The sequence below is a fragment of the Marmota monax genome, unplaced genomic scaffold (assembly GCF_021218885.2).
Source record: "Marmota monax isolate L192 unplaced genomic scaffold, Marmota_monax_Labrador192_F-V1.1 WCK01_AAM20220418_F8-fsc00127, whole genome shotgun sequence".
NCBI classification, from domain to species: Eukaryota; Metazoa; Chordata; class Mammalia; order Rodentia; family Sciuridae; genus Marmota; species Marmota monax.
Genome location: NW_026692894.1, coordinates 1,443,773 through 1,467,981, shown reverse-complemented (window position 1 = coordinate 1,467,981; position 24,209 = coordinate 1,443,773).

Here is a 24,209-nt window from a genome sequence, read left to right as displayed (position 1 = left end):
AGATCCATGAAATGCCTCTAGATCTCCCTCCAGCCATATCGACACATTAACCACCTTTTGTTTTTTATATGTTTAAAGCTGTTAGTACACCATATTTCTACCTTCCAACCTCTGGGGTAGCTGAGAGACCTGGTCAACTTCCTCTGTGGACTCCAAGGAGCCGCTCCCAGGCCTCCTTTAGACCTGCTACTCTTCATCTCTCTCCCCAAACAGGAACTTTTACTGTCGTTGTACTGCTGTTACCTCTTCATTAGAAATTTGACATGGTCTTCCAAAAAACAATAAGCCTGGGCTGCCAGCAGAACCCGTGGTATGGACATGCCACCCAGAGCTCTGGGCTTGATGTCCAGTCAAAGTCTAACGTAGGCTCTCCTCATCAATGGAGGTTGGGTCCCATGACCAGCTGAGAATGTCAGCTCTCTGCATTCTGCCTTTGGGCCGGCAGTTCCCATACATCAGGAACTCAAGCAACAATTAGGACAGCACTCAACGGCAGGCAGACCACATGAAGAATGTCCCTGGAGCCCACACCATAGAACATGGCTGCCCCCCTGAGCCCAGGCTCCACTCTGCAGATCTCAGGCCCTGCTCCAGGCTCCCAGGAAAGGAAGCCTGATGGGCCGACCCTGGATCAGATACTTTCCACCGACAGGCTCAGCGTGTTTGGCCAGGTTTATGGGGTCAGGTGGCTGTTGGTGGCTCACCAGTGTCCTTGCAAAGTCCTTGAATAGCTCCAAATGGGCTTCCACCTGAGTCCGTGCACACTGGGGTCTGGGGTCAGAGAGCTGTTCTCAGGCTGCCTCTCCTCTGGCAGCTGACCAAGGGACTGCAAATGTACCCCAGCCCCTCCCTGATCAAGATGTGCTGGCGAAGACCACATATCACACGGGTTCCCCTGGGAGACTGTGACTAGTTACCTTCTGTGGGACTTTGCCACATACCCCTTCCTTCCCTCCCTGGAGACATTTCCTCACTCTCACACAGGTCCTCAGGGTCTTCCTCTGTGGAAACCAACCTAAGACAGACACACAGGCCACCAGAGGTCTTCAGCGGTCAGTCCCGTGTTCTAGAGAAGGGGTAATGGGAAGACCCTGCAAAAGAGCCCATCTTTCTCCTGAGTTTGACCCTTTCCAGACCACCTGGCTCTGAAAGCGGGGACGTCACCTCCACAACTCCGCCTGGTCCCGCCCTGGCCCAGGAGCAGAGACAGGACTCAAGACCTACTTTGCCAAAGGCGCACACACCTTCCCATGATCCTACTGGCGAGAACCTCCCAGCCAGTGCTCTACCACTCCCAGAATTCACTCTCCCTCCAACCTCCCCTGTGAATGTCAAGAGATCCTATCTCCATTGTTGTTTTTGAGCACAAATCCCCTCCTAGGTCATTTATCAGAGATTAATGACAGCAGCTCCAAAATCACATGTCAAATCCCTCCAAGGCTGCAGGTCATAATTCATCAGGCCCAGAGCCCCAAGTTCATTACAGCTGCTGCTGCCGGCTTCACACTCTCCTGGCCTGTCCTTGCCTCCAGTCCCCTCTTTGCAATGCTTACTTTACCCTCTCGGATTGGAAGATGGCTTTCCTCACTGGAGAAAAAGGAGGTAAAATAGTAATTAGGCAGCTCTGCCCTCACTTTGTCTTTGGCGAACATTAAATCATGTTCTCCAAGCAATGCCTGTGCTTCATCTCTGCACCCTGGACAGAGATAAACGGGATTCCTCACGGAGTTCAGCACCCTTCGCCGTGCGAGGCAGTACTTACACACCTCAGTGGCTACAGATGGGGCCACATGTGGGATCCAGCCCTCTCTCTGTGTCATGGAGGGGACTCTGATGGCTGTTTTACAGTCTTAATCCCTAATACCTCTGGGAATCCTAAACCAACTGTTTTGGTCTCTTGATGACAGCTGTCATTTCTTCTTTATCCCCAGTCACCGTCCTCCACAAGAGTCTGATGAAAGAGCTCTTAGTTTTCACCTCTGAGCCTACTTTGAATCCCCTTTGCTTTTATCCCTGGGGACTGGGCTCATGCAATGCCCACCTCCATCACTTTGAGGGGAGGGCATGTTCTCAAGAGTACCTTCTTCCTCCAGGTTCAGCCCACAGGGGCTGGTGTCTGTGGGTCCTCAGAAGCTTCAGACTCCTGGACCTGGGATCCCCTGGCTCCCTGGCGTCTGCCCCCTGTGCTACACTCCCAGTTCCCACCACTATTTTTCCTGACATTTGTGTACTTTTTTTCCTCAAGCTGACCATAAGAGAGATTCACCTAGTTTCTTTCACTAAATTTTCCTTTTCCTCTTCAGCTGGATCAATGCCCTTTTAAAGCAAAGCCAGGGAGAGGAAAGGAGGATCTATTGAAAACAGTTACCTACAGACTGCGGGTGGAAGGGAGGGAGGGCTTGGTGAGGGAGACTTCGCCAAGTGTACCTTTTATATATTTTTGAATTTTCAGACATTCAAACGTTTTTACTTGTTCAAAAGTAAACTTAAATCAGGAAGGACGAGGAAAGCAAAACCTATAGTTGAATTTTAACAAAAATAAGTGAATCTAACTTTATACCAAGTCACAGAAAAAAATCATCGTTAAAACAATTTTGGGCACAGTCCCCTGACTAGCCCCTCTTAATGGGATATGTTCTACAAAGACGTCTCAAACCTGATTTGGTTTGTGGCTTGAGGTGTTACTGGTATAGTCATTCAAAGTTAGTGACCATGTCAACCTTGTTAAGAACCAAATTCTCACTGTGAGGAAAAGAAAATGTGAAAATGGAATATAGGAAGGGGAGAAAGAATCTGAAGTTCTGAAATTAAATTAAAAGTATCAAAATTAATTCAAGATTTTTATGAAGTATTTTCTATCTCCATCTACTGAAAAGGGCCTAGAAACAACAAAAACCCAGTGATAATGAGCACACCAAGCACCCGTCTCTGGCGTTTTAAATACTATTCTCCACTCAAGGAACCAGGGTTCCTCAGAGAAATGACTGGCTCAATTCTGGAGCAAAGAAAATACAAAGTGAGCTCAGAACATCGGGGCACATTAAAAACCCAGGAAGAACTTGAATGCTAAGGGACACCTGTCAAAGGTGCTCAGCAGCCAAGGGGCCACCAGGCCAAATATGAGCAATTGGAACTTTAATATTTGTAATGCATTATAACACATTGCATCTTTAAAACAACCTTGAGTTCATGATGATATTCAAAGGGGTAGGGAAGTCTTTACAGAAGATTGCCTGCTAATGAAGTAGAAGAGATGATAGAATTAGAAAACTACCATTTTACAATGCAATAATTTATTCAGCTAAGGATTATCAGTGTGTTATGTCTTCCTTGGGTAAAAGATTGGTAGGACATTCCTACCATCAAAATAAATCCCCTCATTACTTATTAAGAAAAGGGGAGAAGGAAGATGGCGGCGAGGGGAGTGCATTGCCCCCGTGTGCTGCTTCACTGTGTGGGAGTATGACAAGTCAGGACGGCTAAAGGATATCTTGTTAGGAATTTCCAGCAATAGTGGGGTGCTCCGGAACCTGGAGGAAGGATTTCCATCGCACGAGGATCGGCTACGGGGACTCAAACGCGAGAGGTTTGTCGCACGGAGGGTAACACTGCTTATTCAGCAAATCGCCCCGCGGCTAGAGTCTGCAGCGCGCGCTGGGAAACGAGGAGATAGCGACGCAGGGATACAGCGCTGCAGTTTCTGCCAGCCGTGCAAGCACCGTACTCAGGGCTGAATTCTGGGTTCGAGACGGGGGAAGGAAGCGGTCCATCTCGGTTCTCCACACCGGTCAGACCACAAAGGAGGCCAGCAGCCACCATGTTGGAAAGCTGACATCACCATCCCTGTTTGCGACTGACCGCAGCTCATTCAGCCATAGAACAGGTAATTTCAGGCTGCAATTCGCCTGCGGCTTGCAGGCAGACTGCTAGGGTTCAGTGCCTGGGTGCTTCTTAGAACCTGATCTTATCGGAGCGAACACCGAGCGCGGGGTGGCCGAGTTCCGGCTCCCAGAACCGTCCCGGAACCGCCCTGGCCCAGGGCTGCGGAGCCTGCGGAGGCTGCTTCTTGGACCCTGCTCCTATCAGAGCATACACCAAGCACTAAGCGGCCGAATTCCGGCTCCCAGAACTGAGCCCGCGGGGACTGCTTCTTGGAGCCTACACTTATAGGAGCTTACACCGAGCACGGAGCGGCCGAGTTCCGGCTCCCGGAACTTCCCGGGCCCGGGGCTAGGAGCCCGCGGAAACTGCTTCTCGGTCCGGGTCCTGCTGAGGGCCGGTCAGGACTCACCCGTTGCTTTGGTTGCCCGGCAAGGGGAACGAAATGCTGCCATTCGCATAGGATACCAACATGGCAGAGATCTGATGTCATCAGAAAGCGGCGGAGGAGAGAGCTTCATCAATACCAGCGGCGACAGAAACAGTTGGTCTCCTGGTAGGGGGGGTGAGGCACAGACACCCGAGTCTCCTCAATTTGTCGTCGAGCCAGAGGGGAGGAGCTGGGCCGCCGCCAGCGCCCGGAGCAGGCCCAGCGGCTCGCCAGCGTGGTGACCGCGTGACCCCAATTGGAGAGGGGGCAGAGCGGAGCCGCCACCCGCACCCGCAAGGTGGGCAGACCCGCGACCCAGAGGTACATGGGCGTGGTAGGAGGGGCAGGGCAGAGCCGCCGTTCGCGCTTGCAAGGTAAACAGACCTGTGACAGCCTGGCAGGTCAGGCCCAGGGGCCTGCCAGTGTGGTACACACGTCACCCCAACTGGAGTAGGGGCAGAGCAGATCCTTCTCCCATGCCCGGATCAGGCCCTGCCGGTGTGGTGGTCACGTGACCCCAATTGGAGTGGGGGCGGAGCGGAACCGCCACCCGTGCCCGCAGGGTGAGCAGACCTGTGACCAACCTGCAGATCAGGCCCAGGGGTCTGCAGGCATGGTAGGAGGGGCAGGGCAGATCCGCCGCCCGTGCCTCCAAGGTAGGCAGACCTGCAACAGACCAGCGGATCAGGCCCAGGAGCCTGCCGGCGTGGTACACACACCACCCTAATTGGAGTAGGGGCAGAGCAGAGTCGCCGCCCGTGCCAGGAACAGGCCCAGCGTCCTGCAGGCGGGGTAGTCACGACACCCCAATTGGAGTAGGGGCAGAGCAGAGCCTCCACCCGTGCCCGAAAGGTGGGCAGATCTGCGACCGACCAGCGGGACAGGCCCAGTGGCCTGCCGGTACGACAGACACATCACCCCATTTGGAGTAGGGGCAGAGTAGAGCCGCTGCCCGCGCCTGCAGGGTAGGCAAACCTGCAACCGACCAGCAGATCAGGCCCGGTGGCCTGCCGGCGTGGTACACTCGTCACCCCAACTGGAGTAGGGGCCGCCGCCAGCGCCCAGAACAGGCCCAGTGACCTGCCGGCATGGTAGCCACGACACCCCAATTGGAATAAGGAGAGAGCAGAGCTGCCGCCCACGCCTACAGGAAAGATACGCAAGCAGTATGAAAAGACAAGGAAAGAAAGGACCACAAGCAATGCAGGTCAACGCAACTTTAGAAGAGGTAACAGCTGCAGCAGATGGAATGTCAGATAAAGAATTCAGGATATACATGCTTCAGATGATCTGGAGTATCAAGGAAGACATTAAACAGCAAAATCAGACAATGAAAGATCACTTCGACAATGAATTACGCAAACAAATCCAGGAAGCAAAGGATCAACTATACAGGGAGATAGAGGTTATAAAAAACAAACAAACAGAAATCCTAGAAATGCAGGAAGCAATAAACCAACTTAAAAACTCAATGGAGAATACTACCAGCAGAGTAGAACACTTAGAAGATAGAACATCAGACAATGAAGACAAAGTATTTCAACTGGAAAAGAACATAGACAGCTCAGCAAGACTGTTAAGAAACCATGAGCAGAACATCCAAGAAATATGGGATAACATTAAGAGACCAAACTTAAGAGTCACTGGGATACAGGAAGGTACAGAGCTCCAAACCAAAGGAATGAGCAGTCTATTCAATGAAATAATACGAGAAAACTTCCCAGACTTGAAGAATGAGACAGAATCCCAAATCCTAGGAGCCTACAGGACGACGAATGTGCAAAATCATAAGAGATCCACACCTAGACACATTATAATGAAGATGCCCAACATACAGAATAAGGAGAGAATTTTAAAAGCTACAAGAGAAAGGAAGCAGATTACATTTAGGGGTAAGCCAATCAGGATAACAGCTGATCTTTCAACACAGACTCTGAAAGCTAGAAGATCCTGGAATAACATATTTCAAACACCGAAAGAAAATGGGTTCCAACCAAGAATTGTGTATCCAGCGAAATTAAGCTTCAGGATGGAAGATGAAATTAAAACCTTCCACGATAAACAAAAGTTTAAAGAATTCGCAGCTAGAAAACCATCTCTTCAAAACATCCTCGCCAAAGCATTACAGGAAGAGGAAATAGAAAATAACAATGAAAACCAACAGTGGGAGGTAGGACAGTAAAGGGGGGGGGAAATAATCAAAGAGGAAAACAAACCATGTTTAGTAACAGAAATAAACAAATATGGCTGGAAGAACAACCCATATCTCAATAATAACCCTAAATGTTAATGGCTTAAACTCACCAATTAAGAGACACAGGCTAGTAGAATGGATCACAAAACAAGACCCAATAATATGCTGCCTACAGGAGACGCATTTGATAGGAAAAGACATACATAGGCTGAAGGTGAAAGGTTGGGAAAAATCATATCACTCATATGGACTTCGGAAACAAGCAGGAGTGTCCATACTCATATCAAATAAAATAGATTTCAAGCCAAAGTTAATCAAAAGGGATAAAGAGGGACACTACATACTGCTTAAGGGAACCATACACCAACAAGACATAACAATCATAAATATATATGCCCCAAACAATGGTGCAGCTATGTTCGTCAAACAAACTCTTCTCAAGTTCAAGAGTCTAATAGACCACCATACAATAATCATGGGAGACTTCAACACACTTCTCTCGCCACTGGACAGATCTTCCAAACAAAAGTTGAATAAGGAAACTATAGAACTTAATAACACAATTAATAACCTAGACTTAATTGACATATATAGAGTATACCACCCAACATCAAGCAGTTACGCTTTTTTCTCAGCAGCACATGGATCCTTCTCAAAAATAGATCATATATTATGTCACAGGGCAACTCTTAGACAATATAAAGGAGTAGAGATAATACCATGCATCTTATCTGATCATAATGGAATGAAACTGAAAATCAACGATAAAAGAAGGAAGGAAAAAGCATACATCACTTGGAGAATGAACAATAGGTTACTGAATGATCAATGGGTTATAGAAGACATCAAGGAGGAAATTAAAAAATTCTTAGAGATAAATGAAAACACAGACACAACATATCGGAATCTATGGGACACATTGAAAGCAGTTCTAAGAGGAAAATTCATTGCTTGGAGTTCATTCCTTAAAAAAAGAAAAAACCAACAAATAAATTAGCTCATACTTCATCTCAAAATCCTTGAAAAAGAAGAGCAAAACAACAGCAAAAGAAGTAGAAGGCAAGAAATAATTAAAATCAGAGCTGAAATTAATGAAATCGAAACAAAAGAAACAATTGAAAAAATTGACAAAACTAAAAGTTGGTTCTTTGAAAAAATAAACAAAATCGACAGACCCTTAGCCATGCTAGCGAAGAGAAGAAGAGAGAGAACTCAAATTACTAGCATATGGGATGAAAAAGGCAATATCACAACAGACACTTCAGAAATACAGAAGATAATCAAAAACTATTTTGAATCCTTATACTCCAATAAATTAGAAGATAGTGAAGGCATAGATAAATTTCTTAAGTCATATGATCTGCCCAGATTGAGTCAGGAGGATATAGAAAACCTAAACAGACCAATATCAATTGAGGAAATAGAAGAAACCATAAAAAGACTACCAACTAAGAAAAGCCCAGGACCGGATGGGTATACAGCAGAATTTTACAAAACCTTTAAAGAAGAACTAATACCAATACTTTTCAAGCTACTTCAGGAAATAGAAAAGGAGGGAGAACTTCCAAATTCATTCTATGAGGCCAACATCACCCTGATACCTAAACCAGACAAAGACACTTCAAAGAAAGAAAACTACAGACCAATATCTCTAATGAACCTAGATGCAAAAATCCTCAATAAAATTCTGGCGAATCAGATACAAAAACATATCAAAAAAATTGTACACCATGATCAAGTAGGATTCATCCCTGGGATGCAAGGCTGGTTCAATATACGGAAATCAATAAATGTTATTCACCACATCAATAGACTTAAAAATAAGAACCATATGATCATCTCGATAGATGCGGAAAAAGCATTCGACAAAGTACAGCATCCCTTTATGTTCAAAACTCTAGAAAAACTAGGGATAACAGGAACATACCTCAATATTGTAAAAGCAATCTATGCTAAGCCTCAGGCTAGCATCATTCTGAATGGAGAAAAACTGAAGGCATTCCCTCTAAAATCTGGAACAAGACAGGGATGCCCTCTCTCTCCACTTCTCTTCAACATAGTTCTCGAAACACTGGCCAGAGCAATTAGACAGACAAAAGAAATTAAAGGCATCAAAATAGGAAAAGAAGAACTTAAATTATCACTATTTGCAGATGATATGATTCTATACCTAGCAGACCCGAAAGGCTCTACAAAGAAACTATTAGAGCTAATAAATGAATTCAGCAAAGTGGCAGGATATAAAATCAACACGCATAAATCAAAGGCATTCCTGTATATCAGCGACAAATCCTCTGAAATGGAAGTGAGGACAACCACTCCATTCAAAATATCTTCAAAAAAAATTAAATACTTGGGAATCAACCTAACAAAAGAGGTGAAAGACTTATACAATGAAAACTACAGAACCCTAAAGAGAGAAATAGAAGATCTTAGAAGATGGAAAAATATACCCTGTTCATGGATAGGCAGAACTAACATCATCAAAATGGCGATATTACCAAAAGTTCTCTATAGGTTTAATGCAATGCCAATCAAAATCCCAACGGCATTTCTTGTAGAAATAGAGAAAGCAATCATGAAATTCATATGGAAAAATAAAAGACCCAGAATAGCAAAAACAATGCTAAGCAGGAAGTGTGAATCAGGCGGTATAGCGATACCAGACTTCAAACTATACTACAGAGCAATAGTAACAAAAACAGCATGGTACTGGTACCAAAACAGGCGGGTGGACCAATGGTACAGAATAGAGGACACAGAAACCAATCCACAAAACTACAACTATCTTATATTTGATAAAGGGGCTAAAAGCATGCAATGGAGGAAGGATAGCATCTTCAACAAATGGTGCTGGGAAAACTGGAAATCCATATGCAACAAAATGAAACTGAATCCCTTTCTCTCGCCATGCACAAAAGTGAATTCAAAATGGATCAAGGAGCTTGATATCAAATCAGAGACGCGCCGTCTGATAGAAGAAAAAGTTGGCTACGATCTACAGTCGGTGGGGTCGGGCTCCAAATTCCTCAATAGGACACCCATAGCACAAAAGTTAATAACTAGAATCAACAAATGGGACTTACTCAAACTAAAAAGTTTTTTCTCAGCAAAAGAAACAATAAGAGAGGTAAATAGGGAGCCTACACCCTGGGAACAAATCTTTACTCCTCACACTTCAGATAGAGCCCTAATATCCAGAGTATACAAAGAACTCAAAAAATTAGACAATAAGAGAACAAACAGCCCAATCAACAAATGGGCCAAGGACCTGAACAGACACTTCTCAGAGGAGGACATACAGTCAATCAACAAGTACATGAAAAAATGCTCAACATCTCTAGCTGTCAGAGAAATGCAAATCAAAACCACCCTAAGATACCGTCTCACTCCAGTAAGATTGGCAGCCATTAGGAAGTCAAACAACAACAAGTGCTGGCGAGGATGTGGGGAAAAGGGTACACTTGTACATTGCTGGTGGGACTGCAGATTGGTGCAGCCAATTTGGAAAGCAGTATGGAGATTTCTTGGAAAGCTGGGAATGGAGCCACCATTTGACCCAGCTATTCCCCTTCTTGGTCTATTCCCTAAAGACCTAAAAAGAGCATGCTACAGGGACACTGCTACATCGATGTTCATAGCAGCACAGTTCACAATAGCAAGACTGTGGAACCAACCTAGATGCCCTTCAATAGACGAATGGATAAAAAAAATGTGGCATTTATACACAATGGAGTATTACTCTGCATTAAAAAATGACAAAATCATAGAATTTACAGGGAAATGGATGGCATTAGAGCAGATTATGCTAAGTGAAGCTAGCCAATCCCTAAAAAACAAATGCCAAATGTCTTCTTTGATATAAGGAGAGTAACTAAGATCAGAGTAGGGAGGAAGAGCATGAGAAGAAGATTAACATTTAACAGGGATGAGAGGTGGGAGGGAAAGGGAGAGAGAAGGGAAATTGTATGGTAATGGAAGGTGACCCTCAGGGTTATACAGTGGAGGGGGTAGAGAGAGAGGAGGGGAGGGGAGGGGATAGGTGGGGAGGGGGGAGGGGGGAGGATGGGAAGGGCAGCGGAGCACAACAGACACTAGTATGGCAATATGTAAATCAATGGATGTGTAACTGATGTGATTCTGCATTCTGTGTATGGGGTGAAGGTGGGAGTTCATAACCCACTTGAATCAAAGTGTGGAATATGATATGTCAAGAAATTTGTAATGTTTTGAACAACCCACAATAAAAAATTTAAAAAAAAATGGCATTAGGGAGCAATTTTCCCATAATAAAAAAAAGGGAAGATTCAATGGATAATTATGGTGAACCCCACTGAACCACACCATCAGACTTAGCATCTAATAACGATACCAATTGACAAGAACAGGCTCCCAGAGTGCTGAAATGGAAAGTGCGTCCCACTCAGGAGCCATTCTTGCCAAACAAGTTGACACAAGTACAATCCAAGGAACCAGCCACAGAGCCAGATTGCAAGACCCTCTACAACGGAAGTGCATGGATTCTCCAAAACTACCAATGTCACATGACACACAAAAAATTGGGGGAGTGCTATTATATATTCAAGGATAATAAAGAGGCAATGCAATGCATGACCTTTGACTACAGTGGACATTCGGGGAACAATGGGGACATTTGCATATGGCTAGCTCTGTCTATTAAATGGCATTGCAGTATGGCATTTCTTGAGGGGCACTGTGGGTTTGTGCAAGCATAAGTATTTCAGGGGAAGTATTATGATGTCTACTACTTGTTCTCAAATGATTCAGATTTATATTTAGAGAGACGGGGGGACAGAACTGCAGCTGAGAGGTGGCAAATGTAAGTGGAAGGTTTTGGTTAGCATTGGAATCCTGCCACTTTTAAGTCCTTCTGGCTCTCTTCCCCCAGCCAGAAGCCTCTGCCTTCTCAGAGCCCTGTCCCCAGAACCTCAGCCCTCCAAGCAGCCCCTCCCCCAGTTCTGCTGCTTCTTCGGGCTGCCCCTGGAGGCCAGAGGCCTGTCTTCCTCCTCCTGCGCTTGTATGGTCTCCAGCCAGGGGGACCTCAACAAGCAAGTGCCAGATGAGCCAAGGTGGGCTCACTTACACTGCGTCCTTCCCTGCCACCCTCAGTGGGGAGAAGTGGGAAAAGCTCATCTTCAATCGGTACAAAGGATTTTATTTCATCCCCCTCAAAGAAAAAACAGAAACAGAAGGTCAAAGAAGAAAGCAGAGAAGTGCGGAAGGAAGAGAGTATTTTATAAAGGACAGTCACGTTGGCCCCCTGTGGACCCTCCCTAGGTACAGATGCTGCCTGTTATCTTGTAAAATCCACCCAGTTGCACTGTCTTGTGATGCAGGTGCCCTCATTCACAGCAAGTTCACCCAGCAGCCGTACACAGCTTGAACCCGGCAGCCTGGGACCAAAGCCCAGCTAGCGACGGAGCTAGACCTTGCTGCCTACAGAGGAGACTTTAGGGTGAAGAAAGAAGGAAGGTCTGGAGATTGAACCCAGCTACTCCTAAGCTACATCCTTGGTCCTTTTTCTGTTTTATTTTGAGACAGGGTTTCACTAAATTGCTGAGGCTGGCCTCAAACTTACCATCCTCCTGTCTCAGCCTCCTGAGTAGCTGGGATTACAGGCTTGCTCACCACTCTGGGCCTTATTTCTTCTTTTGATGAAGCTAAACAAATGGACTCTGAGACAAAGATATTCATTTCTGGCATGTTGCTCAAGGCTAAAAGGCATCACCATTTGCATGGTCCTGTGAGCCACACCCTGGAGCTGTGAGAGGCAGGACCAAGAACATTGCCAGGGTTATGCTGCCAGTCAGTGAGAGTCCCAGGATAGGAACCAGAGTCTTTTGGACTTTGACCTCCCTGGAAAAGCCCTGCTGCCCTCCCCCATCTCAAGTCATCTCTCTGCAAGGATAGAGCTTTCTCTTACAAAAAGAGGGGAGTCTGCCACTGTGCTCCCCAAGAAGGGGCCATTGCCTGAGCTTTTCTAGACAAGCCTCAGCTACTATACACGGGGATTTATCCTTCTGGGGGGGTTTACCTTTCTAGGGGTGAGGAGGTGGTAGGGCTAAAAGGTAAGAAAGGAGAGGCAGAAACGTCTGAGGCACCCTTCCCCTTCCTCTGCACACTGGGGTGGCATTGCCAGCTAGGGTGATTGGTTGTCCAAGTTTCCCCAGGACTTTCCCAACTCTGTCCCAGCAAATGGAGAGGGTTAATGTCCAAGTTAAGGCTACCATAACAAAATACCACAGATGGGGGGGGGGGCTTGCAAAATAGACATTGATTCCTCAGAGTTCTGGAAGCTGGAAGTTCAAAGACAAGGTACATGCAATTCAGCTTCTGGTGGCTTATAGACAGTCATCCTCTCCAGGTTGCTCACCTGGACTTCCCTTGGTTCATGGAGTGGGGGGGGGGAGAGAACAATCTGATATCTCTTATAAGGACCCTGATCTTTTGAGGCCCCTACCCTCATGACCTCATTTAACCCTAATTGCTGCCAAAGACTCTGTACCCAAATGCAATCACATTGGAAGTTAGGGCTTCCATGTAGGAATTTTAGAACATAGCTGTTGGATCTCCTATTGGAGCCAGGCCCCTCTTCTCACTCCTGACTCCCAAGATGCTCAGGAGAAAAGGTTGACTATTCTGCCAGAAATCCACCCAGCCACAGGAGCTAGAGAATCAGTCCCTCCCACAGGAGTCTCTGATCTTGCCAGCCTCCACACTCAAACAAAGAGCTCCGAGTGGCTGGTACCTGACATTCTTTCCCAGGGCAGTCTAGTAAAGAGAGGGTGGTCCTCAGAACTTCTAGCTACTATGGATAAGGAGACCTTGCATCTGTACACAAGGTCAAACTCAAGTGCCTCTCCTGTAGACCTTCCTAGAGGCCCCGATCTAGAAGGGAGAGAGAGACAGGCAGGCTGGGCACAGATGGGGCTAAAATCCTGGCTACTACTCAGCCTGTGTAACCACCCTGTGACTCCAGTTCCTTCTCTGTGAAATAAGGATGATAATGCCTACTATGCAAAGGCGTGGTAAGAGTTAGAAAACAAGGAATTTTGTCAAACTTTTGACACTCAAAAGTTTCTCAGTACCTGGTAGCAATTTTCATTGCTTTTTCATATCTTCCCCCACCCACCTTTCTCTCTCTCAACTTCCTATGTCCTTGGCCCTGGGGATGCAGCAGTGAATAGGCCCAAGTTTGCTGGAGCTTGCATTATGGCCTGAGGAAATCAACAGACCAAGACACAATAGCAGCCAAAGTGACCGGAGGTGACAAAGGTGGGAATGGGGACCAGAGGAGGCAGGAGCACCAGTGACTCTGGAGTCTGGAGCCTAGGAGATCAGAAAGAGGCACCTGGGAGTCAGCAGCACTGCGGTGGTCTCTCAAGCCCGGGCTAGAGGAGATCATCATGGGAGAGACTGTGGAGGTTCGCTGAGGCCTGGGGAGGCTGAGGTGGCAGGAGAGACCTACGAAAGAGACTGAATGGGACTGATGGCCACAGAGGAGGAGGTCGGGAGAGCATGTCTCCCAAGCTCACACTGGAGCAGATCCAAGAGGAAATGGGAAGAAAGGATTGAAGACAGAAAGCTGTCCCCCATCCAGGGTTGTTTCCCTGGGTGTCAGTATCCCCAACTCCATGGAGAAGGCACAAAGGTACAGTCAAGGTTCTGCAGCCTCTCGGTCACCCCAGGACCTATACGGTTCTCAATCAAACTCTGCTGACTTGGAACCAGCTAAGATGTCCTACTTGTGGCCGAGGCAAGGGCTAGGGCTTTCTCACTTCCCAGGCCTTTGTTCTAGGCCTCTGATACCCTGGGGGTCACTGGCAAGCCCACCCATCCTCTGAGAGGCCCCGGTCTCAGGAGGTGTCCGCACAGGCATCCAGCAAGTCCTCAAGTGGCTTCACACCACAGGAAAGTCGTGTGGGCATTCCTGGCTCTCTGGTTAACAAGAGAAATAAATGTCCAGGAGCAGGGGAAGAACTTGGCTGAGATGAAGGGAAAAAAATTTAAAATGTCAGCAACCACTACTTATTGAGCTCTGTGCCAGGCACTGGGTCAAGTGCAGTTCGTGTGCTGACCCTGTCTTACCGCATCCCAGTCGGCTCAGTCTATCCTTGGCCACCCCTCAAGAGAGGCATCATCAACCCTGCCCTACAGTAAGTGACCTTCCTAAAGCTTGAGGTCACCATCCATAGGTTCTGAGCTGCTCTTTCTCAACCTCTGTGTGAAAATTGTCACTGAAGGGAGGAGAGGGTTGATGTAGTAACAGCGGAGAAGAGAGACAAAGCCACTCACACTGCCATCTCCTTCCATGCCTCAAGCTCTATTGGAAGACCTGGCATTCCCTCTTCTCCCCAGCCCACCCCCTGCCACACCACCTTTGCTGGCTGGTGGGCTGGAGCCAGCAACCACACAGCTGTCCACCATCATCAGGGACACAGAGGCTTCCTGAACAACTCTGACCTGGTCAGTGTCCTTCAGCCAACCTTGTCATGGTGACAGCTGCCCGTGCAGTGACAGCTAAAAGGACATAAAAGAGACAAAACACAAACACGCACACACATGTATGTACATGGACACACATACAAACGTGTGCACACAAACACACACACACTCCAAAAAAAAAAAAAACTGGCTCATCTCATTACCTGAAATATTGCCAAATTAAGGTCCACCGGAGACCTATGTGATTGTTATTGTTTATCAATATATTTGCATTCTCTGCACCTCTGGGAAGCCAACATTTAGACTAGAAACAAAAAGAGATCAGCTGTGCTGGCAGAGGGACAAGGATCCAATGAAAAGGCAGCTCAGGACAGTGGGGGAGGCAGAGAGGCCGAGGGTCTCTTGAAGGATGGAAGTCGAGCACGGCGGAGGGCAGGAGTGTAAAAGGTCATCCTCTGCTCTCCTAAGAGCAGTGCTTTGGGGTCATGATTGAGAACGTGAAGTCAGCCAGCCAGGGGTCAACTCCCAACAGTGCCACTTGCAAATGTTGTAGTGTCAGGAAACTTGGCCTTTATCTTTTCATTTCTGTATCTTTATAACAGGAGTAATGAGGGCACTTCTAGCAGGCTTATCTGGAGACTTCAGTGAGGTTATCTATGTACGGTGCTTAGCACAGTTCCCAGCACTGAAGAAATGCACTGTAAATGTTTAATGCTATTATTAATATTTAACTCAAGCCTGCAGCCTGCCTCTGCCATGAGATCCTGCAGCCACAGACTTCCTTTGGTATCTGCCAGGATCTTAGGGTTCAGTGATGCTCTGGGTGTGAATCACTGAAAACAGATTCATGTCTTTAGTTTGGGAAAAAAAAATCTCTCTGCTCCTTCCAATGGTAAAACATCTCGAGACTTTTCTGGGAGAGAAAAGGGTGGCCCTCCCTCAGAGCAAGAGCAATGTGTCCAAGGGACACATCCCTCCCTCTGTGACCTTCGCGCTCGTTTGAAGTTGGCATGATGCAGAAGATCACTAGTAATATGTAAACTGGTACCAGCTGCAAAGACAGCAAAGTGCTAGTAACTTTCAAAATTCCAAATGCACAATTCCTTTGGCCCAAGAATTTGGCTTCTAAAGTTTTTTATACAAATGTGCTTACATGATATAAACACAATGTTATTCACTGAAGAATTATTTGTCATGGCAGAGATCAAGAAAAAAATCTAAACACCCATTCATTTGTTCCACAAACAATGTTCTCTCCTTACAATGGAATATCATACAACTGAAAAAATATGAAGAAATTTTATCCATATTATGGAAAGATCTCCAAGATCCATTGTTACAAAAAGCTATGCTGGAAAGAATATGGGTAAAGTGATAAGAAATAACATGTACTGTTCCCATGTTTACTTAATATGCATAGAATAGCTGGAAGAAAACTCAAGAAATGGTACTATCATCTTTAGGAAAAGAACAAAGAGTCATAAAGACAAGATTGTCAGTGACTTCTCTTTTATGAATTTTGAATTTTTAAATGTCAAAAATGATCAGATGTTATTTAGGATCACTGAACTTGGAGTCAGACAGACCTGGATTCAAAACCCAGATGCACTGATTGTGCTATGTGGGACAGGTCAGTTTGATTTCCTTAAGCCTTGGTTTCACAAAACAAGGATGAAATAATTCCTATATCACAGGGTAGCTGTGAGCATTCACTGAGATTGTATTTTAAAAAACATATGTGCAGCCAGGCATGGTGGTGCACACCAATAATCGCAGTGACTCTGGAGGCTAAGGCAGGAGGATCGCGAGTTCAAAGCCAGCCTCAGCAACTTAGGGAGGCCCTAAGCAACTTAGCAAGACCCTGTCTCTAAATAAAAAATAAAAATGTCTGGGGATGTGGTTCAGTGATTAAGCACCCCTGGGTTCAATCCCTGATACAAACAAACAAACAACAACAACAACAACAAAAACATGTGCATCTTCTGTATTTATCCTAAATAATCAAAGTCATTTACTACCATGATACATGCATATCTGTTAATAGCAGCACAATTCACAACTGCCAAACTATGGAACCAGCCTAGGTGTCCATCAATGGATAAATGAATTAAAAAAATATGTTCTACATATACAAGCAGTTTTATTCAGCCATAAAGAAAAATGAATCATGGCATTTGCAGGAAAATGTATGGAACTAGAGATGGTTATGTTAAGCAAAATAAGCCAAACTCAGAAGGTCAAGGGTCATGTGCTTTCTCTCATATGTGGAAGCTAGAGAGGAAAAAGGAAAAGAAAGATGGAGGGGCTGGGATCTCATGAAAATCAAAGGGAAGTTAGCGGAGGAAAGTGGGTGGAGTTGAGGACCAGAGGGTGGGAAGTGGGCAGGGAGGAGGGAAGTGCTGGGGAGAGATATTGGCCAAATTATATTGTGTGCATGTATGAGTATGTAACAACAAATCTTATCCTTATGTACAACTATAATGCGCCAATAAAAAATGTGGAAAGATTTTTTTAAATTATGCTTTGCTTTACCATAACCATGAACTATATCATTATTGAAGATTTATAGAAATCCCCCCCACAAAAAAAAAAAACAGCCATATAGAAGTGGTCAGAGCAAAGTCAGTTTTGAATAAATGTGAGGTGCATCTGAATTTCTTTCCTCCCACGTGCCTAGGAGAGCATTGTGGGGTGACGTCAGGGACTCACAGTGGAAAGAACTAGAGAGAAATAAAAATAAGGAGCAACTATGTCATAAGTAGTGGGGGCACAGGTTCCTTGGTTTGTGTGTGTGCTGAGGAATCCACGCAGCTCATTGCTTATGGCACCAAGGCAGGGGGTAGGCAGATCCTATCACCAGGTCACTGGGTCTTCTGTAAGGATCAGGTAGCATGAACAATGTTATGCCATTATGAAGATGAAGACGCCATACCGGGCAGCTGAGCAATGAGCCTAATGTTATTAGTCAAGCACACATGGATGGGGAGTTAGCCTGTCACCATGAAGAAGCATGGGTTCTGGGAAGAAAACTGTATTCTGGCTGGCCATTCAATCACCCTGCAGCTCAGCTTCTGCATCCACAAAATGGAGATCACAGAGCTGCTTTGCGGGATGTTGTATGAATTTCAGCTTCAAGCCTGGTGAGGATTGCAATTGATGAAATCTGTGGTTATTTGCCTGGGATTTGTCCCAGGTGCCGGGGAAGGAGTCCGTGTGCACAAGTGCCCAAAAAGTGCCTTCACAATTCAAATAAAGCATCTTTACCTTCAAGCTGCTCACAGTCTGATAAGAGAGAGAGTGCCAATGTGGGTACAATATTCCCTGGCCAATCAAGTTCCCCTTAAAGAAAAAACAAATCTCCTTTGCACAAGTGTATTTCTGAATATTACTGTCTCAGTCTAGGTGTAGTGTAAACCGTTCTCATTGGATGTGATTTTAAAATCAGGAGGTAGTTGTCCCGGAGGAAAAAGGGTAGTAAGGCAGGATGCAAGCAGAGAAGAGGTTTTGCAAAGATCCTGGGAATGGTAAATGAAGGTGGGAAGCATCTGGGAAGAGATAGCCCCGTGAGACACACACCCAGGGCTGAAGGGGGAGTAGATCCCAGGCGGTATCTTATGGAGGGAAGAGAGCAGTGTAGCCCCGCACACCCAGGTGTGCCGGGCGTGTCCCATGCAGGCTGTCCTGCTTTTGTGTTTCTTTCTTAGGAACCTGCATTATTGCAGAGGCTGAGTCAACAACCCTGAGTCATCAAAGTCAAAGGCCTTGACAGTGGGGCACTGATAACAGCAGGACATCATGCACTCTCTGACCAGATGGTCTCCTTACCCTTCCTAGCAATCCAGGGAGCAGGGGACTGATTTATCACCACCATTCTTCAGATATGGAAGGAGGCTCATAAAGATAAAGTCATCCACATCCAGGGCCACACAGCCACCCAGTGGGAAGCCAGGTCTCTCTGTGACCATGCTCATGGGCTTCCTCGTGTCACTACAGATTTTTTACATTCTTTTCACTGCTGTGAAGCAAAATAGATTTGGAAGTGATGGTGGTATATACAAATCTACAGATGTGATAAATGTCACAGAATTATGCACAAAGACAGACCAAAAAAAAAAAAATGAATACAGTTGCCCCTCAGTATCTTTAGAGAACTGGTTCCAAGATCACTGCAGATACATAAATCCACCGGATGCTCTCATTCTTTATATAAAATGATGCCACATTAACATATAACCTATATAAGTCCTCCCATATACTTTAAATCATCTCTAGATTACTAATAATACCTAATACTATGGAGATACTACATAATGCTATGTAAAAATGCTTCATAAATACTTGTTATATACATGGGTTAGGGAATAATGACAGAGAAATGTCTGTACACATGTAGTACAGATGCAGGTTTTTTTTTCTCCAAAAATTTTCAAATGTGTGGTTGGTTGACTCCTCAGCTGCAAAATCTGTGGGTCCAGAGGGCCAATGGCAAAAACTGTGCTTGCAAAACCTGGGGAACTCTGGGGAAGCTCTGGGGTCTGGTTAATTGTACTGTACTGGGTGTACTAAAAAAAAAAAAAAAAAAAAAAAAACACCCATTTTTGTCTCCTTGCTTCTGGTGAGAAGAGGAGAAAGGCAATTGCTCTTCAGCTAAAACTCAAGTTAATTGCCCAGCATTAAGGCAGCAAGCCAGTGATGGACATTGCATGAGTTAGAACTTCCACAATTGACAATCTTGACCATCTTAAAAGAAGCAAATGGGTGATGTAGTGAAATTGTCAGTATTGGTTAAATCCACTGTCTCCATGAAAAAAGGGATTTAAGTTGACTACTGACATGGAAAACTTACTTGTCACGTGAATAGAAGATCAGATAGAGAAGCACATGCCACTCAGGCTACTGACGACCCAGGTTAAGGCAAGAAATCCTTTCCCTGCATTATAAGGGCATAGTGATGATCTTATATAGGTAGCCATAGATGTTTATAGCAAGTGATGGGTGGTTCCAATGCTTCAAAAGGGATCATAATTTTCATAATGTGAAGGTCATTGGTAAAGCAGCAAGTACTGATATTGAAGGTGCTAAAGTTTTTAAGGAAGAGTCACCTGGGAGATTGTGAATGAGAAATATTTGCCAAAACAAATATTTAACATGGATGAAATGAGCTGGTTCCGGAAGCATGTGCCACACTATACATATATTCCTCAAGAATCTAAGACAAGGCTGGATTTGATGCTGCTTTGGGCTGGAAATGTTGCAAAGTTCAGATTAAAGCTTTTCCTAATCTACCAGTCAGAGAACCCTAGAGCAATCAAGAATGTGAGCAAGCATATGCTTCCTGTTTATTATTGCTATTCCGAAAAAGCCAGCATGACATCAGCATTGTTTGAAGACTGGTTTTTGAACTATTTTATCCCACAAGCAAAAGAATACTGTAGGCAAAACAACATCCTATTCAAGAAGCCTGTTTTAGATGATGCTCCAGGGTAGCTACTGCATATCGGCAGCATGTCCTGATGTAAAGGTTGTATATTTGCCTAGGAACCCGGAGTGCTCATTCAACCAAGGGACAGAGGCTCAGTGGTTGTGTTGAAAACAAATGATGAACACCAAATGTTTGCAAAGGGGGTTGAAATTACAGAATCTGGTCAAAGGCTCTGAGAGTTTTGGAAAGGACTTCATACTCTAAATGCAACCCGCAACATTGCAGCGACCTGGGAAGAAGTCACAGCAAGGCATGAATGGCATTTGGAAGAAAGTTTTGAAAACACGTGAACTCATTCAAAGAGTCTGATGTTGATGAAATATTATATAGCACAATAGTAACCCCCATCCCAAATGAAAGAACTGTGGAATGTCACAGCTGCCCCCTAACCTAGTAGACTCTTCCACAGATTTAGCTTATATTAGAGGAACACAAGTTTTCCAGCCTCACCTGCAAATAGAAGGGCTCACATTCACAGAATCACCTGTGTTATCGCCCCTATTTGCTATTACAGAGCTTCTTCTACCCCACCCCAAATCTCACCCACCCAGTCATTACTTGGGGCTCCAGGATGGCTATAGTTAGGCTCCCTCACCAACACTTGCAGCCAGCTGTGATTTCAGTATGTAATCAAGGTCATGAACACCCTCATTCAGCAGATGCACTCAAGACCATAAACATCTGCTTGTATATTGCACTCACTTATGTAACCTGTTGGCATTGTGCCCACTTTGGCCTACACATGTAAAAGGCCTATGAAAAGCTGGGGCGGGGGGAGGCCTGCAGGAGGGTTGCTGCCACATCCAAATAAAGCATGTCTATTACCCCAATTGTGCCTTGCATCTTCTTTCACCTGCTGAGATCCTGGGGGTGAAGCCTTCAGAAAGACAGTGTCTCAAACTAGATTGCTGGCTATATGCTGGTGGGCTGCTGCCCACCCATCCCAACTGCAGGTGCCATCAGCACTCATATACCCCAGGGTGTCATCTCATGAGAGGCCCCAGGCTAGGCATGGAGGTGACTGAGATCTGATACAAGAAGTGCCTCTGGATAGTAGCAGACCCCAACCCAACCCCACTGGGCTCCTTTGGCCTAAAGCCACCCTGCATTCCATGCAGGAGAGTGAATTCAAGGCCATACTCGGTTGCTGGGGCACCAAGGCAGGAGAGCATACGCCCAACAGAGCCCTTGTGAAAACTGTTCCCGAATTCTGCTCTCTGTGTCGAGATTTAGAGATGAGTGCAAGCTTTGAAGCGCAAATAGTGATAAGAGCTAACATTTGCTGAGCATTTACCATGTGCCGAGCCCTGTGGGTAAACTTGTCAGACAGGAAGTGTGCTGTAATAATGACACCCAATAGTAACCAGTGGTTGAAACAAGTTAGAAATGGATTTCTCTCTCACATAATCCAAGGGAGGCTTCCTGATCAGCAGGTGGCCTTGCTCTAGGCAGAGCATGGGACAGGTTCTTTCTATCTCATTTCTCTGCCTTCCCAGAGACATGGTTCTCAACCACACAGTGGGAGCCGGGTCATTGCCAAGCCCACTTGCAGCCAATGGAAGCAGAAGGATTGCCTGGGAGGCATGCTTATTGCCTCAGGCTCTGGGCGGAAGTCCCCTGGAACCTTCCACTCACACTTCGTGATAAGAATGTCATTACATGGGCTCACCTAACTGCAGCAGGACCCGGGAGATGGTGAAATATGTGCCAACAGGATTCTTTTACAGCAAAAGAAGGGGAGATGTGTTATGGTGCGCATCTTTCCCTCACCATCCTCCCTTCCATGTAAAAAAGATGCTTTCTGCAGGTATGTACTTGCCCTGAGTAACAGATATCTGACCTGATAAACTGGTCTCAGCAAATGAGATATAAAATATGTGTTTGGTGTGTCTTAACAGGGAGCTAACAGAGATCAAGATGTAATCCAGAAGCATAGTTCTAGCCAGAGTGGGAGCTGGGGTAGACTGTTCTCTGTGGCATCCGAGTCCAGGCTTGAGATGGGTAGGCTTGGATTTGAAGCCAGGTCCTTCACTTGGGAAAACCCCTGAACATCTTGGCCTTCAGCTCTCCATAGAGGAGCATCCAGGCAGATCATGGATGCAGCATGGCCTGGTCAGCTGTGAGGGGCTATCACATGTTGGGGGTTATTTGGGGCCTGGTGGTACCACACATATCCCACCACCAAACCCGCCCTTTGGGGAGGGACATAAAGACGGTCTTGTTTAAGGCCTGGGCTTGGGATGAACAAGTTTCCAAAGATGAACTGTAAGGAGTTTGAGTGTGTGTGTGTGTGCACGCGCGCGCGTGCGCGCAAGTATGTGCATGCATATTATAAATATGTGTGTGCACAAACGTGCAGCTTCAGCCTGCTGGACAGCCATGCCCGGATCCCCATATATAACTTGGATTTTGATTGAGTTAACAAATACTTTTTAAATAGTTTCCTGAGGGCCTATAGCCAACTGAATGCTATAAGTTACCCTGTACATTTTCATAACTCTGCCTTCTTCAAATGTTGGAATAACGTAAAAATGAGGAGTAAAAGGAAGGAAGAGTCAACACCGAGGAGGAAGATGATGGAGTTAGAGGGGAGAATGGTTGTCATCTGGTTTCTAAACTCCCATGAGTGTATTCATCAGTGAGTACAAAACAACACATCATGCAAATTACCAGAATACATACCCCATCCTCATCTGAGCTAAGGTTCTTTTCAAGAGCCCACTTTTGCTGAGTAAGGTTTGTGAAGCGCCAGGTGCTGTGCTAAGTGTTTCCTATCCACTATCTCATTCAACCCTGACTACCCTGAAGACTGGTACTACTTTCTACTGAGGCAGTGTGTGATCCGCTTTACAGATGCAGAAGTGAAAGCAAGATAAAGGTTAAGCAACCCACCCAAGGTCACACAGCTAGTAAAGGGCAGACTCAGGTTTGATGACCAGACCTGTCTGATTCCTGACCCCTGTACCTAATCCACTGTGCCTACCACTGGCCACAGGCCTGGGTCTCCTCATTTGCAAACTGGGGTCACTACATCTCACTCTGCTTGACTTAGAGGGCTGTCATAGGATCCCTCCAGAAATGATTGCCAAGACACACTGCAAACTTATAAAGTTCGTGCAAACAAATTCAACAACACGGATCCAAGTTTTGCTGTGATATTCCTACTTTAGACAGCTGGACAGCAAAATAGTTGAGAATGACCTAGACCAAGTCTTCCTTTAGTATTGTTAATAACAATGTATTGTGTTCTTGAAAATCACTGCAAAAGTGGATTTTAAGTGTTCTCCCCATAAGAAATAAGTATGTGATGTAATGCATATGCTAATTAGCTCTATTTAGACATTCCACAGTGTATACATGTTTCAAAACATCGGATTGAAAAAAAAAGAAATGAATAAATAAAGTAATCCTCCTCCACTTGCAAACAACTTGAGAGGAAGGATGTTGTTGACTTGTCTGGCAGAGAACTGTTCCAAGCCTGAGAGCTCACAGCTGTTTTTAACCTCAACCGTCTCATCAGAGCATCTAGGAATCAATAAAGCACAAATCAATAATGAAGTCATCATCCTGCAAGGGCTCTCAAGAAGTCCTATGAAGAGCCCCATATAGAGAAAAAGAGAGACCCCCGACAACAAAGCAGCATCAACTTCCAGATACATGAAGGGGTCACTAGGGAGATAGGTCCTCTGGCCTCAGTCAAGCCAGCAGGTGACCACAGCCTCATGAGAGCCCCCCACCAAAACCTGCTCTGAATCCTG